General features: G+C 45.6%; 1 protein-coding gene across 2 annotated transcripts in view; it reads right to left on the bottom strand.

Moving 5' to 3' along the window:
- The window catches only part of LOC142783830 (uncharacterized), a 456,044-nt gene that overhangs the window by 249,622 nt on the left and 200,478 nt on the right, over window positions 1-5,944 (bottom strand). The gene's annotated exons all lie outside the window — the stretch shown is intronic.

The raw sequence follows: 5,944 nt of genomic DNA, 5'->3' as shown, positions 1-5,944 counted from the left end.
CATTATTGAGACTCACACCGCGCTGGAATTAAACACACAAATAAAAGACACACTGAAGCACAGGTAGGACACACACGAGCGCGAACTAACAACTGTTTATTCGATGGAAATGTGACACACACATATATAGGTTGAAAGGAGAGAAAAAGAAGATAAAAAGAAAGAGCGTGAACATGCGCACTGCCCACCAAGATAAAGCGCCCATCAGTGCTAATCAAATCCAGCCTTGTCAACTATCTAAAATGTCTACGTTCGCGCTCGTGTGTGTCCTACCTGTGCTTCAGTGTGTCTTTTATTTGTGTGTTTAATTCCAGCGCGGTGTGAGTCTCAACAATGTTCAACCAACTAGCCCCCACTCTTGCCCTTCTAACGGTTCATTATGTCCTATTACGATCACTCATCAAGCATCACTTTTATAAAGGAGTCTTTAGACTTGCAGAATCTAGCTGACAGACGTATACTTTCTCGACTTTGTTTATTTCACAAATTATACTATTATTTTCCTCACTTGCATGGTTCTCTCTTGCTTTCTTCCGCCCGCTATTTTTGCCGGCTATTCAATTCCAGAAGCCTCCAACGTCTTTTCGGTACGACCGTTGCATTCAATAAGTCATTTCTTTCTGTCGCCATCGAGGAATGGAATAACTTACCGGAAGCCATCGTCTCAGAGCGTGACTTGTGCGCATTCAAACAACTACTAACGGCTCACTTAAACTTGGAAGCCCGTTATAACTCTACCACTGTCACTGTATTTTGAGCTCTTGTATGTGTAAATTTTGTGCGCGCATGTTTTTATACTTGTATAAGTACATTTTCTGTGCGTCTGTTCTCGGATTTTGCAAAAGTATTGCTCGTGTGTTTGTACAACTTTCTATTTTTTTCTTTGTTTTTGTATTTAGAAAAATGCCCCCCCCCCTTATGTAATGCCCTTAAGGGGCCCTTAAGGGTCAAATAAATGATGATGATGATGATGATGAAGAGGTCAGAAGTAAAACATAGCAGCCACATTCAAAGGCTAGTATAGCAAGGGGGTGGAAAAAAAAGTGAGAGTCTGGAGTATGGAAGGCTAGACCATAGCATAGCCCTGTATAGGAAAATATATTAAGAAGTGGAAAAGGAGGCGTCCTAAAACAGCAGTGCCATGTAGAGTATGAAATTGGGTTTATTGGTTCAAGTATAGCACTTGAACAGGAGGCTTACGGACGCTGAGAGAGGTGGCGACAACCGGCACACGCGTGGATCACAACAGCTCGCGCTCTGCTTTTCAAGTTAAGGTCGTGGCTCACTACGGCATATTGTTCATCTTCCCCCTTACAAGTATAAAATAATAAGAGGGCGAAAAAAAGTGAGGTTGAGGAAGAGCATGAAAGGCTAAAACATAGCACAAACAAGTATAAGATAATATATTGCCACAAGTTGTTCATCATCATCCGAAGACGCATCCTGCTACCTGCTTTTGTAAATGCCGCCAAACAAATGACAAGCAAAAAGCACAATCCACTGACGGACTGCTCGTGCCACCATGCCACGCACTAAAAAAAGGAAGACTAGCGGCTCATGGTGTGACCAGTTCGCGGTTGTGTGACAGAAGAAAAGGTCGAAGAGGTTCGTGCTGGCTAGCGGGGAACATTTTTGCGTAAGGTTGTTTTAAGTTCACGGGCACAAGGTCACCCTAAATAAATAGTCTTTACCAAGAAGCTTTCTATTCGTAACACCTGGTGGAGGTGCGAGGTATGATAACATGCCCACAACTGGCAAGGGAGCTAAGTCAGGACCCCCCCCACGGTTGGAGCTAGTAAAGTTGACGCCTGTTCACCAACATACGAGTCGCTGTCTATGAGGTGAGCAGCCCAAGTTTGGCCATTTCTTCGATTCATCAAAAGCAGCAGAGGCTGCAAACACCACCACGATGGCCGCTTCCCATATTGTCGTGGATTCACCCTGGACACCAGAGATATTCCACGGCGACACTCACCAAGATGCTGAGACTGGCTTGCTGACTTTCAGCGTGTCGCCAGTTTGAATGAACGATTCAGATGTAGCCAAGAAACTTCATTATGTCTACGCGGTGCTGTGAGATTCTGCATGTATGTGCTTTGAAAATGACAAAGCTTCACTGTTGACATGGGACGACTTCTGAAGAAAGCTACTCATTACCTACCCGAACACAGACCGCAGAGAGAAGACGGAGGCCACTATTCAAGGAAGAGACCAAAGGAACAATGAGGGCGTGTCTGTGTACATTGAAGACATGTCGTGACTCTTCTGCTGAGCTGACCCAAGCATGGCCAAGAAGAATGAGTTGCAGCACTTGATGCGCGAGGTGAAGGAGATTTTTGCTGGCGTGGTTCGTAATCCACGCAGACCGTGGCAGAATTAAGATCTGAGGCAAGAGAAATGGAGAGGACACTGCAGCAGCGTGCACGGCAGTACAACAGGAATGACAATGTCTGTGCAGCTAGCACAGTGTCAGCGACCCTCACCAGCAACACTGACATTCTGCAACAAGTGGCGAGGGCCGTCGTAAGGGAGGAGCTACAGAAAACGCAACTCACCCAAGGTCCCCCAATGATACCCTCAGTCGCAAATGTTGTGTGTGAAGAAGTGTGGCAAGCTATTCTTGAACCACAGCCCCAGGTGCAGCGCAGAGCACAACCGGAACCTCAACCTCAGTTGTCGTACACGCAAGTAGTTCGACAGAACCTTAGATGCACAAACTTTGCTCAAGCTGCCGTTGCGCCCTCAAAATTTCTGCGCGGTGTGCCACCGGCCATACCAAAAGCAAGTGAAAGCGATGTGTGGTGCACTGCAGACCAGCGGCCTTTCTGCTACCACTGTGGAGAGGCAGGTCACCTTTATCAAGCCTGTCATTATCGTCGAGTGGGACTGCATGGCTTCCCAGCGAATGCACCCTGCCCTCAAAATGGTGAATGCCCATACGAGATCCAAGAGATCTTGTCTTCGCGCCATATGCTTCAGAACACCCAGCAACGGGAGTCGCGATCTACCGCTCAAATATGCTACCAATCACCAAATCCTAGATGATCATCTATTTTCTCCGAGCCTTCCTTACCTTTGTGCGCATGCATAAATTTTTTCCCGCCTGCCAATAGCGTCAGTCGCTGGGACGCAGCGTTTGAGTGAGGTAGCGTGCAGCACTCTCGTCGATTTTCATTGCTAAGACAATGACGAAGTGACTGGAGCAAAGCTACTGCATCAAATTTTGCCAGAAACTGGGCGACAGCCAAGTGGAAACCATTTGGAAGATCAAGACCGCTTCCAATGACGATGCTATGAGCCGCTCACAGATGAACGAGTGGTACAACTGGTTTAAAGATGGCCACAAATTGGTGGAGAGCGAGCCCCGCTCCGGTTGGCCATCAACACGGCGAAATGACCAGGTCATTGCTAAAGTGAACGCTGTGGTGATACGTGATCGTTGTGTGACTATCCGGAAAATTGCGGAAGAGGTGGGCATCAACACTTTCTCTGCACATTTCCTTATGATTGACGATTTTCCCATGAAGAGAGTTGCTAAAAAATTTGTGCCGAAACTGCTCATGGTGGAGCAAAAGCAACTTGTGTTGAAGTCTCACAGGACATTCTGGATTTGACAAGCAGTGACCCCAGCTTCATGAACACCATTATCACTGAAGACTGACCCGGAAATCAAATCCCAGTCATCACAGTGGAAGCATTCGACGTCACCAAGACCAAAGAAGGCCCGCCAAGCGCGCAGCAACGCCAAAGTGATGCTGAGTGCTGTCTTTGGCTTCCGCGGTAGGGTGAACCACGAGTATGCACCACAGGGTCAAACCATCACACAAGAGTGCTACAGGAATATCATCCGTTGCCTACGTGTTGCTGTGAGGTGCAAGAGATCTGAGTTATGATTAACAGGAAACTAGTGCACCCATCACAAAAATGCTCCTGCCCATTCTTCACACATGGTTCAAACTTCTTTGGCAAAAAGTCAGACTCTTGTAGTTCAACAGGCTCCTTACTCTCCAGATATGGCCCCATGCGGCTTCTGGCTGTTTCCTAAGCTGAAGAGGACATTGAAAGAAGAGTGATTTCATACAAGAGAGGACATTATGGCTGCAACGACAGCTGAACTAAACTCCATTCCGAAAGAGGCCTTATCAGAATACTTTCAACAGAAATAGCACCACTGGGAGAAGTGCGTGGAGCCCCAATATAAATTGTGGAAATGTAATCCCCCATTGAGGTTGCAACTGATAACAGTTATGCTCATAGACTGCTTTCCAGGCAGAAGCTTGTAGACACAGATGCCAAAAGCATGTCGCATTAAAAAGCGAAAGGTGGAAAATATTTGTACCCCGTCAGAAAAGAGACATGCCATCAATTAGGGGAGGGATGCTGTCAGGGTGCTGCGGTGCTGTTGACCGCCGCTGACGTAGCGGAAGTCTCGCGAAGAGGCTTTTAGCCATGTGCTTGCGTGATCCGTAAACTTTTGTGGTTGACTGTACAGTATAAGAAGCCACTCTGGGGAGAATACATCATGGCAGTGCCATAAGCAGGAATTTATTTTTGGGGGGAAGAACACACGAGACTGAAAAATTTGGAAGCCGGGGCCTGCTTGCATATACACCGGCACATCATGGTCACTGAGCCTGGTGAGCACTCTGTGAATCTACCCTGTGAACTGACCCTCTGGACAGAACTCTCAGCTGTCTTTTTGTGTAAGATGATTACGTGTATAAAAAGATGCCATGTTTCTGTAGCACCCCCAGAAATATCCCATTGTGTTTCCTTGGAGTCTGGCCTGCCATAGCAATAAGCATTAACCCCCCCATAATGGGTGAGTAAATGTCTTTCGTATTGCCTTTCTTATGTATTAGTACTATAATGTTTGTGTTTCCCCGATTCTCTGTCACTTTGAAGTTTTCAGCTATTAGGTTTACCGTCATTTCAGCTGTTTTTGCATGAAGCGTAAGTTGTACGGCCTTTTTAACGTCATCTATAGCCAAAATATAAAAATAGCAATTTATGTAACTACGGCATCCCTCAAAAACATATAGTTACATAGAAATGATGTTACGTATATGCAAATCTTCTTCTATATGTACTGTCATTTTTCACACTGTTCACTTGAGTATGTACAGCGTCGTCCTTGTATATCCAAGATGAACACCGCTAGTAGCAAAACTCTCGCAGATACTACTGCAAAGGCAGAGCAAGTGCATTACTCTCATCCGAGTTTTTCAACTTTTTCCTTACTGTGCAAAAATGTTTATTTTTCATATGTGTCGGGAAGATAGTTTTTGCCAGTTCTAGAAGTACTTTAGCACGCATTTCAGCCCCCCAAATTTCGTGCAGTGATATGCTCTTTCTGAAAAATATAACTTATAGAGCAACATAAATATTTTTCGGAATGAATAAAAATGTGAAAACAGTGTAATTTTTGGTTGCCTGCAGGTAAGCAGTGCAAAATATATATATGCAAAAAGATTCGAAACAAAGAAAGTTCATTGTATATATTTTCAAGAAAAAGTACCCAGGAAAAGTATTAAAAAATAAACGCATTACAATATTGTTGTATATTTGTCTATTCGGTTTCGGTTCCGCAATCACTGCCGCAGGTGGCACCAGTGTTGTTTATGTATATACGCATGCGCAAGTTGGAATAAAGGGGCTTTTGTTCCGATGGGCCCTCAAGTTGTCTAGTCGTTCATTCATCGACGGCACACGCCGCCACTACATTGACGACGAGGGTGCTCGTTTAGGAGGGGGTGTGATTTTCATCATTTTCGCCAACTGTTTCCCGCGCCATGAGTGTTTCCGTACTGGCACCACCGCCCCATTCCTACCTATGCCTGGCCGCCCAGCTGTTGCTTGGCCGCAATGGATCTGCATCTTCGAGAATTTTCTGCTCGTATTAGGTGTTTCGGACTGTGCGCCGTATCGTCGCAAAGCTCTCCTA

The sequence above is a fragment of the Rhipicephalus microplus genome, unplaced genomic scaffold (assembly GCF_043290135.1).
Source record: "Rhipicephalus microplus isolate Deutch F79 unplaced genomic scaffold, USDA_Rmic scaffold_12, whole genome shotgun sequence".
NCBI classification, from domain to species: Eukaryota; Metazoa; Arthropoda; class Arachnida; order Ixodida; family Ixodidae; genus Rhipicephalus; species Rhipicephalus microplus.
The sequence above is the reverse complement of the archived record's forward strand: the minus strand, read 5'-3'. Positions and strand labels throughout refer to the sequence as shown.